The sequence below is a fragment of the Orycteropus afer genome, unplaced genomic scaffold (assembly GCF_000298275.1).
Source record: "Orycteropus afer afer isolate SDZICR_OR568_19922 unplaced genomic scaffold, OryAfe1.0 scaffold00186, whole genome shotgun sequence".
In the NCBI taxonomy this organism is placed as follows: Eukaryota; Metazoa; Chordata; class Mammalia; order Tubulidentata; family Orycteropodidae; genus Orycteropus; species Orycteropus afer.
Window position 1 is genome coordinate 678,858 of NW_006921773.1, and position 12,003 is coordinate 690,860.

The following is a 12,003-nucleotide window of genomic DNA, read 5'->3' on the forward strand; positions in this document are numbered from 1 at the left end:
TGTCCATAGATGATTGGGTCTATTTCTGGGTTTTTGATTCAGTACGATTGGTCTATCTGTCTAACTTTGTACCAACACCATGCTGTTTTGACTGCAGTGCCTGCAGTGGCCCAACCACAATCCTACTTCCGTAATGATACTGCCTCGGAAACCCAAGGAGGGGTCACTATGAGTCAGGGCTGACTCGATGGCACATAACAACAACAACAACATTTGCAGATGACATGATCCTATACAGCTTTATTTCTTCTTTGCCAATTTGGATGTCTTTTATTTCTGTTTCTTGGCTTATTGCTCTGGCTACGATTTCCTATACAATGCTAAATAGAAGTGGTGATAGAGGTCATCCTTGTCTGGTTCCTGTTCTCAAGGGGAAAGCTTTGAGTCTTTTTCCATTAACAATAATGTTGGCTGTTCATTTTGCATATATGCCCTTTATTATGTTGAGGATTTTCCCTTCTATCCCTATTTTGCTGAGAGTTTTGAACAGGAATGGGTGGGGATTTTATCAAATGTCTTTTCTGTGTTGATTGATATGATCATATGGTTTTGTTCTTTTGTTTTGTGTTTGTGGTGGATTACATTGATTGTTTTTCTGATGTTAAACATCTTTGCATACCTGGTATGAATTCCACTTGGTCATTATGTACTATCTTTTTAATATGTTGTTGGATTCTGTTGGCTAGAATTTTGTTGAAGATTTTTGCATCTGTATTCATGAGGGATATTGATCTGTAGTTTTCCTTTTTAGATGTGTCTTTCCCTGGTTTCAGTAACAATGTTATGCTTACTTCGTAGGATGAATTTGGGAGTATTCCATCTTTTTCTATGTTCTGGAATATCTTGAGTAGTATAGGTGTCAACTCTTTCTTGAACATTTGATAGAATTCACTAGAAAAGCTGTCTGGGCCAGAACTTTTTTGTTTGTGTGTGTGTGGGGGGGGTATTAATTAATTTATTTTTTTTTTAATTACCTGCTCAATTTATTCTTTTATTATGGGTGTGTTCAAATATTCTCTCTCTGACTGGAGTAGTTTAGGTAGGTCTTTTGTTTCTAGAAACGTATTAATTTCTTCTAGGTTCTCGAATCAGCTGGAGTACAGTTTTTCATTATATTCTGTTATTGTTTTTATTTCCATTGGTTCTGAAGTGATGTCCCCCTTTCCATTTATTATTCACGTTATTTGCATCTTCTCTTTCTTTTCTTTATTAAATTTTCCAGTGTTTTGTTAGTTATGTTAATCTTTTTGAAGAACCAGCTTCTTGTTTTGTTGATTTTCTCCCTTCTCTCTCTCTCTTTCTCTCTTTTTTTTCTTTTCTTCTTCATTTATATCTACTCTAATACTGTATGGTTTTTTGTTTCTTTTTTTCTAATTCTGGAGTGGTTGAGTGAAAGTGTTGATTTCAATCCTTTCCTCCTTTTTGATGTGTTCATTTATTGCTATATATTGACTTTTGGTTAATGCTTTCAATGTGTCCCAAAAGTTTTGGTAAGTGGTGTCTTCATTCTCATTTGTTTCTAGGTTTTTTTTTTTCTTCTTTTTATTTCACACTTTATTTTTTATGTTACCCAGTAGTTTTTGAGCAGTGTATTGTTCAGTTTCCACATATTTGACTTTTTTCTGTTGGTCTTCCTATTATTGATTTCTAACTTTATAGCACTATGATCAGAGAAGATGCTTTGTAGTATTTCAATGTTTTTGAATTTATTAAAGCTTGTTCTGTGTCCTAACACATGGTCTTTTCTACAGAATGATCTGTGTGCACTGGAGAAGAATATGTATTGTGCTTTTGCTGGCTGAAGTGCTCCATATATGTTTGTAGTGTCAAGTTGGTTGTGTTGTTGAGTTCCTTTGTATCTTTGTCAAGTTTTTTTTCTAGTTGTTCTGTTCCTCCTTGATTGAAGTGTGTTAAAATCTCCTACTACTATTGTAGATTTGTCTATTTTTTCTTTCAATTCAGTTAATATTTGCTTTGTGGATTTTGGAGCTCTTTCATTGGGTACCTAGATATTTATTATGGTAATGTACTCTTGGTCAATTGACCCTTTTAGTATCTTATAGTGTCCATTTTGTCCCTTATGCTGGTTTTCACCTTGAAGTCTATTTTATCACAAATTGATATCGCCACCCCTGCTCTTTTTGGATACTATCTGCTTGACATATTTTTTCCACCCCTTAACTCTTAGTTTGTTTTTATCTTTGTGTCTAAGGTCTCTTGTAGGCAGCATAAAAGAAGATTGATCTTCTTTTCTTACCCAATCTGCCACTCTCTGTCTCTTGACTGGTACATTTAATCCTTTTACATTGAGTGTAATTAGTGATAAGTATGAATTTATTGCTGTCATTCTACTGTGGTTCTTTTTGTTCTACTGTTGGTGATTTCTTTGTTCTAAATATTTTTCTGTGCTGAGTGCATTTTGTTATCAAGTGTTTCTTCTCTTTTCTTCATTATTATTGGTTTTGTGCTTATTAAGACCTTATGTTTTACTTCTTTCTGAGTTTGCTAAGAAAGAATTTTAATTTTCTTTGTGGTTACCCTGAAGTAAATTCTTATCTCCCTAAGGAGCTATCAAGGAGCTTTGTTAGCGTAATGCCTAAGGCACTTGACTGCTAACCAGAAGGCTGGAGGTTCACACCCACCAGCCACTCCTCAGAATGACATTTGGGCAATCTATTTCCGTAGTGATACTGCCTTGGAAACCCAAGGAGGGATCACTATGAGCCGGGTCTGACTAGATGACACATAACAACAACAACCCCTAAGTTTGGAACAGTCTATTCTATAAAGACATTGTCCTGCCTTCCTCTTCGTTTGGAAATTTGTAATTAAAACTTTTATTCCCTGTATTTACTTTGTTGCTGGTGTCATCTGGAGATTGACTCCCCTATTTCTCTATGCACACTTTTTTTGTGAGTTTATTTCAAGAATCTTCTTCTGGTTTAGTTTCTAGGTAGTGGTGTTAAGTGTTTTACTTTTAATATGTTGTTCTCTGTTGTGTGTTCTCTATTGGAAGGCCCTCCTTTAGGGAGTTTCTTATAGGGTTGATCTGGTTTTCACAAATTCCCTTAATTTCTGTTTTCTGAACTGTCTGGACTTCACCCTCATATTTGAGGGACAGTTTGGCTGGATGTATTATTCATGCTTGTTTTTGTATATGGCATCCCATTGCCTTCTTACCTCCACAGTTTCTGCTGAGACATCAGAGTTTAGTCTTATTGGTTGTCCACTGTCGGTGATATTTTGTTTTTCTTGAGCTGCTCCCAAAATTCTTTCATTGTCTTTGGTTTTGGAAACTTTGATTATGATATGTCTTGGTGATTTTCTCTTGAGATCTATCCCGTATGGAGTTCATTAAACTTCTTGGATGGATATCTTTTCTTCCTTCATGATATGGGGGAAATTTTCTGTTAGCAAGTCTTTGACAATTTTCTCAGGGTTTCTTTCTTTTTTTTCTTTTTGCCTCCTCTTGTTTTGGTGTTCCAATCAGGAGTATGTTGTTTATTTTCATGTCATCCCATATAACCCTTAGGTTCTTTTCTTTTGCTTTAAATCTTTGTTCTGATTTTTCTTCATACAGGCTGGCATCAAGGGATTTGTCTTCTAGCTTGGAAATGCACTCTTCAGCCAGTTCTACTCTACTCTTTTGTCCTTCCACTGTGTTATCTATCTCCGGAATTTTAGGGTTTACCTTCTAGATTTCTAATTGTTGTTTTTGTATGAGTTCTAATTGTGTGTTTATCTTATTATTTAGTTTTGAATGCTTTTCCTGAATTTTTCCAGGATACTGTCTGTCTTCTCATTGTTTCTATTTATGCTTTTCTTGAGCTTTGTGAGGTTCCTACATATATGCCTTCTGAGTTCCTTATCAGATAGTTTTATTGTTTGCCCTTCCTCCAAGATATATGATAATTCTTTAGCCTGGGTTTTTGTTTCTATTATTTTGTCCTGTTTATTTGTTTGATAAGAGGTCATCTGTTGTTTTCTAGATATTTTGAAGTTATTGTCTGTAATTGCTAGTTATGTACTGATTTGTTTCACCCTGATTTTATGTTTCACTATATCTGGAAATGTGGAGTAGGTATAGTTCTTTGATTATTAATCCAGTTGTGCTGGGTCACTCTCCAGCTCTGTGTTGGTGGAATTACTGGTGGGGATGTGGGTTCTGGTCTCTGTTTGTCATGGAAAGGATTTAGAGTTGGGATTAGGAGGTGCTCTCCACTCTCTGATGTTTATCCTATGGTGCAGGAGCAATTGATGTTACCTGTCTTTTAGATGAGGTGTTCACTGTAGTAGCTGTAGTTGCCTACTGGAATTTTAATATGTTCCTCCTGTTGGACAAGGCAGGAAGAAAAGGAAAAGGGGGGAAAAAAAAGCTCAAGAAGCAAACCCCAGAATAGAAAGGTAGAAGGAGCTCTCCACATTTGGGGTAAAATAATTCAGTTAGTGATGCATGCACAAGAAAGACAGCCTGGGTCTTTCTGGGGCCATCTGCTGATGATGACACCCAGCCATCAATCAGTGCAAACCCACCAATTGCCCCAAAGGACAAAAAGTGCCCCCTCTCTGCATAGATTGACAAGCCATGGAATCTCAATTCACAGATCCACTCTATGCTAAAAAAGGTTGTTAAAAGTTGGACTCAAGTCCACTGCTCTGTAACTGCTCTGAAGCCCCACTTATTCAGAGAGTTTCTCCTCCTTTTGCCCCACTTCCTTCCCACCACTCCCTTCCACATTCCTCAGCAGCCCAAGCCAAAGGGGGTCTTGATCTATTTCCAAGTAAGCTCTTCATTCCCACTCAAATCCTCAGCTCATCTAAAAAAAAAAAAAAAAATCTCCTGGTGAGGCTATTCTGAGTCTGCAACACCTGTGGGTTTCATGATGTAACATAATTAATCTTGATATTGTGATTATAAATAGTTTGATATCACTGGGTATAAATATAAACTAACATTTTATCTTTGACTTTCAGCTACAGACTTTACAATGAACACCCTCTCAGTGTTTACATTTTAAGAAAGGATATTGAAGACTATTTTTCTTATTTCCTATTATGTTAGTTTTCTTATCCAAACCCTCCTGATTTTGCTAGACTTTAACCCACACCAGGTTATTCTGAAAGGAAGAAAAACCAGTTTGACTTGTGAGGTTTCACCTTTTTCCTCTGTGCTTCCACAGTGCTTTATAGAAAGAACACTATGCTTTCTATTTATTATACATCCTAACTCTTTGCTCTCATGCTTGATTTTGCTTCATTGACCCAGTTGCTAGAGGCCTGGGGTGTTTCTTATTCATCATCAGATGTATCCGAGAAGCTAACTCTATACGTAGCAAATATTCTCCTTCAAAAATATTTAAAGAATAGCTTAATTAATTAGTCTAGCAACATCCTGAAATATCTAACTCATACCCATGTAAGGCATGTTCCAAACATCACTGACAAGCAAAGACACTTACTTAATTAATTAATGAAGTATGAAGCATAGGCTTAGTTTATGTACCTCCAGTGATTTCCTTTCAAACATAGTAATAAAAATCATTTTCTATGTCATTTTTCTCATTTTCCATCAAATATAAATCTACAAAATAGAAGAAAAAACATAAAGATGCAGCTCACAAATGAACATTTGTTAGAGTGTAGACTAGTAAACATGCCTGCTCAAAAATAAAACACTCATTTTATATTTTATTTCACTGGTCTCTCCAAAACTCATGCCTCTAATTTTTGTTTTACCTTTTATAAGTATCTGCTAAGGAGAGAAAAATATCTTACTGTTGCATTTTTTTCTTACAAAATAAAGTTATGCTGTTGACTTTTTTTTTTTTTTTTACATTTTGCTAGGGTGAATTCTTAGGGTGATTGGAGCTCTGGTGGATAGTGCTTAAGGTGTTTGACTACTAACCAAAAGATTAACTAATTGAACACACCAGCCACTCTATGGAATCAAGACTGGACAATCTAATTCTATAAAGATTTACCACCTTGGAAACCAAAAGGGGGTTGGTATGAGTTTGAATTGACTTGATGACAGTGAGTTTGGTTTTTGGTTTTTGGTTTTAGGGTGAATTATTGAAAATGGTAAAGTGCATGTGAAACCAGGAAGCAGGTACATTTCTTATAGTGTTATCTATAGTGTTCTTTTCATATGCCCATGATTTTGAGTTCAATCTTACAGAAAATGTTGTTGTTTTTGTTAGGTTCTGTTGAGTCATCTCTGACTCATAGTGGCCTTATGCTCAGCAGAACAAAACACTACCCAGTCCTGTGCCAGCCTCATGATACTTGCTATACCTGAGTCCATCATTGCAGCTACTGTGTCTATCCATCTCATTGAGGGCCTTCCCCTTCTTCATTGACTCTCCACTTTACCAAGCCTGATATCCTTCTCTAGGGAATGGTTCCTTCTGACAACATGACCAAAGTAGGTGAGATGAAGTCTGACCATTCTAGCTTCCAAGGTGCATTCTAGCAGTACTTCCTCCAGGACAGATTTGTTAGTCCTTTTAGCAGACTGTGGTACACTTAGTATTCTTCTCCAGCACCACAACTCAAAAGCATCAACTCTGCTTCAGTCTTCCTTATTCATTGTCCAGCTCTCACATGCATAAGAGGTGAATGAAAATACCATGGTTTGGGTTAGGTGCACTTTAATCTTCAAAGAGACATCTTTGCTCTTCATCATTTGAAAGAGGTCCTTTGCAGCAGATTTGTCCAATGCAATATGCAGTCTGATGTCTTGACTGCTGCTTCCATTGGTGTTGATTGCAGAGTCAAGTAATATGAAATCCTTGACAAATTCAATGTTTTCTCAGTCCACCATGAAGCTGTTTATTGGACCATTGTGAGGATTTTTGTTTTCTTTATATTGAGGTGTAATCCATACTGCAGACTGTAGTCTTTAATCTTCATCAGTAAGTGCTTCAAGTCATACTCACTTTCAGCAGGCAAAGTTATGTCATCAGCATAGCACAAGTTGTTAATGAGTATTCCTCCAATCCTGATGCCACATTCTTCTTCATATAATCCAGCTTCTCAGATGATTTGTTCAGCACACAAGTTGAATAAGTATGGTGAAAAAATACAACCCTGAAACACTTCCTTCTTGATTTTGAATCATGCAGCATTCCTTTGTTCTGTTCAAATGACAGCTTCCTGTACAAGTTCCTCATGAGTATAATCAAATGTTCTGGAAATCCTATTCTTTTCAATGCTATCCACAATTTGTTATGATCCTCACAATCAAGTGCTTTTGCATAGTCAATAAAATATAAGTAACCATCTTTCTGGTATTCTTTGCTTTCAGCTAAAATCCATGTGACATCAACAATGATATCCCTGGTTTCACATCCTCTTCTGAATCCAGCTTGCATTTCTGGAAGCTTTCTGTTAATGTACTGCTGCAAATATTTTTGAATTATCTTTGGTAAGATTTTAGTTGCATGTGATGTTAATATTTTTCAGTAATTTGTACATTCTGTGGGATCACTTTTCTTTGGAATGGGTACAAATATGGATCTCTTCCTGTCAGTTGGCCAGGTAGCTGTCTTCCAAATTTCTTGGCATAGTAGACTGAATGCCTTCAGCAGGGCATCAGTTTGCTGAAACATCTCAATGGGTATTTTGTTAATTCCTGGAGACTTGTTCTTTGCCAATACCTTCAGAACAGTTTTGACTTCTTCCTTCAATACCATTGGCTCTTGATCATATGTCACTTCCTGAATCGGATGAACATCAACTAATTCTTTTCGGTACAAATACTGTATTCCTTCCATCTTCTTTCAATGCTTCCTGCACCATTCAATATTTTGCCCATGTTGTTGTTGTTGTTATGTGCCGTCAAGTCAAACCCGACTCGTAGCGACCCCTCCTTGGGTTTCCGAGGCAGTATCACTATGGAAGTAGGATTGCCCAACCTTCCTTCCGAGGAGTGGCTGGTAGGTTTGAACCACCAGCCATCTGGTTAGCAGGCAAGCGACTTAGCCACTATGCTACCAGAGCTCACATTTTGCCCATAGAATCTTTTAATATTGCAACTTGAGGCTAAAATTTTGTTCTCAGCTCTTTCAGCTTGAGAAATGCTGAGTGTGTTCTTCCCTTTTGGTTTTCTAACTCCAGGGCTTTGCACATTTCATTATAGTAATTGGCTTTGTCTTCTCAAATTGCTCTTCGAATTATTCTGTTCAGCTCTTTTGTCTTGTCATTTTTTCTATTTACCTTACTCTCTGCTCAAGGGAAAGTTTCAGTCTCTTCTGACATCCATTTTGGTCTGTTCTTCCTTTCTTGTCTTTTAATGACCTCTCACTCTCTTCATGGATGATGTTCTTGATCTCATCCCACATTCTTCTGATTTTCGGTCATTGGTGTTCAATGCATCAAATCTGTTTTTTAAATGATCTCTAAATTCAGGAGAGATATTATCAAGGTCATATTTTGGCTCTCATAGACTTGTTTTAATTGTCTTCAACTTCAACTTGAATGTGCATATAAGCAGTTGATGGTCTCTTCCAAAATCAGCTCTTGACACTGGTTTTCTGAAGGTATTGAACTTCTCCATTGGTTCTTGCCACAGATGTAGACAATCTGATTCTGTGTATTCCATCTGGTGAAGTCTATATGTATAGTCATCACTTATGCTGTTGAAAAAATGTATTTGCAATGGATAAGCTGATGGTTTTGCAAAATTCTATCATGTGCTCTCCAGCATTATTTCTATCACCAAAATCATATTTTCCAACTACCAGTAATTCTTTGTTTCTAATTTTTGCATTCCAGTCACCAGTGATAATTCACACATCTTGATTACATGTTTGGTACATTTCAGACTGCAGAAATTGGTATAAACCTTCAATATCCTCATCTTTGGCTATAGTGGTGGGTGAGTAAATTTGGACAATAGTAGTATTAGCTGGTCTTCCTTGTAGCTCTATGGATAGTATCCTATCACTGACAGCATTGTACTTCGGGAAAGATCTTGAAACACCATCCTCTTCAATTTGTCATTACTAGCATAGTAGATTATATGGTTGTCTGATTCAAAATGACCAAAACCCAACCATTTCAGCTCACTAATGCCTAGGATATTGATCTTTATGGGCCCTATTTCATTTTTGACAACTTCCAATTTTCCTAGATTCATACTTCATACATTCCATTTTCCAATTATTAATGTATGTTTGCATCTGTTTCTGCTAATGTTGAGTTGTGCCACATCAGCCAATGAAGGTCCCAGAAGCTTTACTCTCTCCATATCATTAAGGTCATCTCTACTCTGAGGAGTCAGCTCTTCCCCAGTCAAATTTTGAGTGCCTTCCAACCTGATGGGCTATATGTAGGACACTGTTTCAGAGCTGTTCATAAAGTTTTCCAGTAATATATCAGAGTGTTTTACTCCTATTCATAAGGTATTCACTGGGCAATTCTTGGAGAAGTGGATGGCCTCTTCCTTCTTCTGAGTCTGTCTAAGACTGGAAGCTCCATTGAAACCCCTCCACCATGGGTAAGCCTGCTGGCATTTTGCAATATGGTGTCATACCCTCCAGCCTCACAGCAACACATAAGCTGCTAAAGGATGGCAAACTGACAGACAAGTTCATGTTCCTTAGTTGTTCCTAACCCCTCTGCACCTTCCTACCTCAGGCCCTAGCCTTAATATATAGCCACATCCAAGTGAAAAGAAGCCTCCAAGCCCTGGCCTGCCTACCTCAGGCCCTGGCCCTAATATAGAGCCACATTCAAGAAAAATCAGCCTCCAATCCCGGCTGATTGTATGCTTTATTTCTTCTGAGGCATAAAATTCTCATGACAATCACCTCCAACTATAGGAAGGAACACAAAATAAGTATACAAGTCAGTATTCTACTTTTGCATCCCCTGGAAATCTTATCTTCCTAAAGGTAAATACATATTTCTGAAGAAACATCCAAGAGAATGATGTTTTATTACAACCGTTAGCTCAAAATAAATGTATATTGATCTTCTGTATTTGTTTATATGTACTATCTATGCATACAATGATAAATACACTCTGTTGTAAAATATTTCATTGTTCACCCTGAAGAAATTTACTCAGATTTACCACTGCAGAGGGAAATCAGATTATTTTCAAGAGTATTATATTCACAAAATCAAAAATATTTTTATTTGCCATGTAAATCATCTTATCTATGAAATGGGTAAATAATGCTTTCTTAATAAGATGTTAGTGAAGATTATTTTGGAAAATAAGAATAAATTGAATGTGTTATATAGATGAAAAATGCTTAGAACAATTATTCATAAAGAGAAATTTCTCTACAAATATTAGTTTCATTATGACATCTTTTAAAAAAAGTCTTCAATGTATTATTATTATTATTATTATTGTTATTTTACTTTCTCCTTCTGTTGTTGTTGTTGTTATGTGCCATCAAGTTGGACCTGACTCAAAATGACCCCTCCTTGGGTTCCCAAGGTGTTATCACTATGGAAGTAGATTGCCCAACCTTTCTTCTGAGGAGTGGTTGGTGGGTTTGAACTGCCAGCCCTCTGATTAGCAGTCAAATGCCTTAGGAAATAAGCTACCAGAGCTCCTTTCCTCCGTTTAGAAAATTAAAATAAATAAATAAATAAAAAGAGTCAGACACAGCTGAAAGTACTCAACTCTAAATCTGAAAGATGGGGAAAGAAAACACCAACTGATATCAACATTCCAAGTCAATTAGGACAACAAACCAAAGTAAAATTAATAATTAAGCCTTTATTCACTTACTGCAATAATGTATGTAGCAAGAAGCAAAAACAGGTGGTGGTTCCCTAGTGTTCCATTTTGTCCATGGAACAGCACTGGAAAAGCATAAGATGATATACATTCCAGGTGAAAGAATCTTCTTTGCTTGGAGATCCAAAAGAATCTGTCATGTTAAAACTAGGCCTTGGTGAGGGAAAAGGAGGGAAGGAAGGACTAGTAAGGGAAAAGTAGTGAGAGTGGATAAAAGTCTCTCTAAGTGTCCTGCCCCCATAAGGAAGTCTCTTTGGAGCAACCTGAGAAGCATCTCACTTTAGGTCCTGATAAGGGGTCCTTCAGATGGAGGTACCTGGGCTGGGAATGCAGACATGCCAATGAACATGACTGGTTCATAGTTGTCTAAGTCTTTGACTATAGCTCCCCCCAGAAAAGTCTAATGCACTGAATGTGTATCAAGTCTGGTGTGGAGAGGGCAGTCCTCCTCACTCCCCCAAACCGAGGCTAGTCAGGCTATGCTTTGTAATTGAAAATAGTTGGGCCTGAAATATCATACACAGGATTTTGGTGTAAAGCCAGACTCCTTAGTCACTTCTGTGAATAGAAAATTGGAAAACTGTTATTGTTACCTGTGATTAAGTTGATTCTGACTCATGGTTAACCTATTTCAACAGAATAAAACACTACATGGTCCTTCATCATCCATACGATCACAGATATGTTGGAGTCCACTTTTGTGACCAGTTTGCCAAATCATTTCACTAAGGACTTCCTTTGTGATGAATCTTTTCTGATGATATGTCTGAAGTAAGAAAATTAGACAATGTTCTGTTGTGATTCATAAGCTTTTCATTTGGTGATTTTGGTTAGTAAAGTGACAGATCTTTCTTTCTAGTCTGTGTTAGTCTAGAAGCTTTATTGAAATCTGTCCACAATAAGTGACCCTACTGGTATTTGAAATAGCTTCCAACATCATAGCAAATGTAAGCTACCACAATCTAACACCCTGAAAGACTCATTGTGAAAAATTGGAGAACATATCACCCATATTAAAGAGAAAATTTACAATAAAGAACCCTTGCAATTCGAAATTATAAAGTAGGCATAGGTGACCTCATAAAAAAAAAAAAAAAAGAACACATTTGTTATTGGGGCAATTGTCAAATAGTGTTTTTGTTAGCTGCTGTCAAGTCGGTTTCAACTCAGAGTGACCTTATGTGCGACAGAACAAAACATTGCCCAGTCCTTTACTATCTTTACAATCATTGCCATGCTTGAGC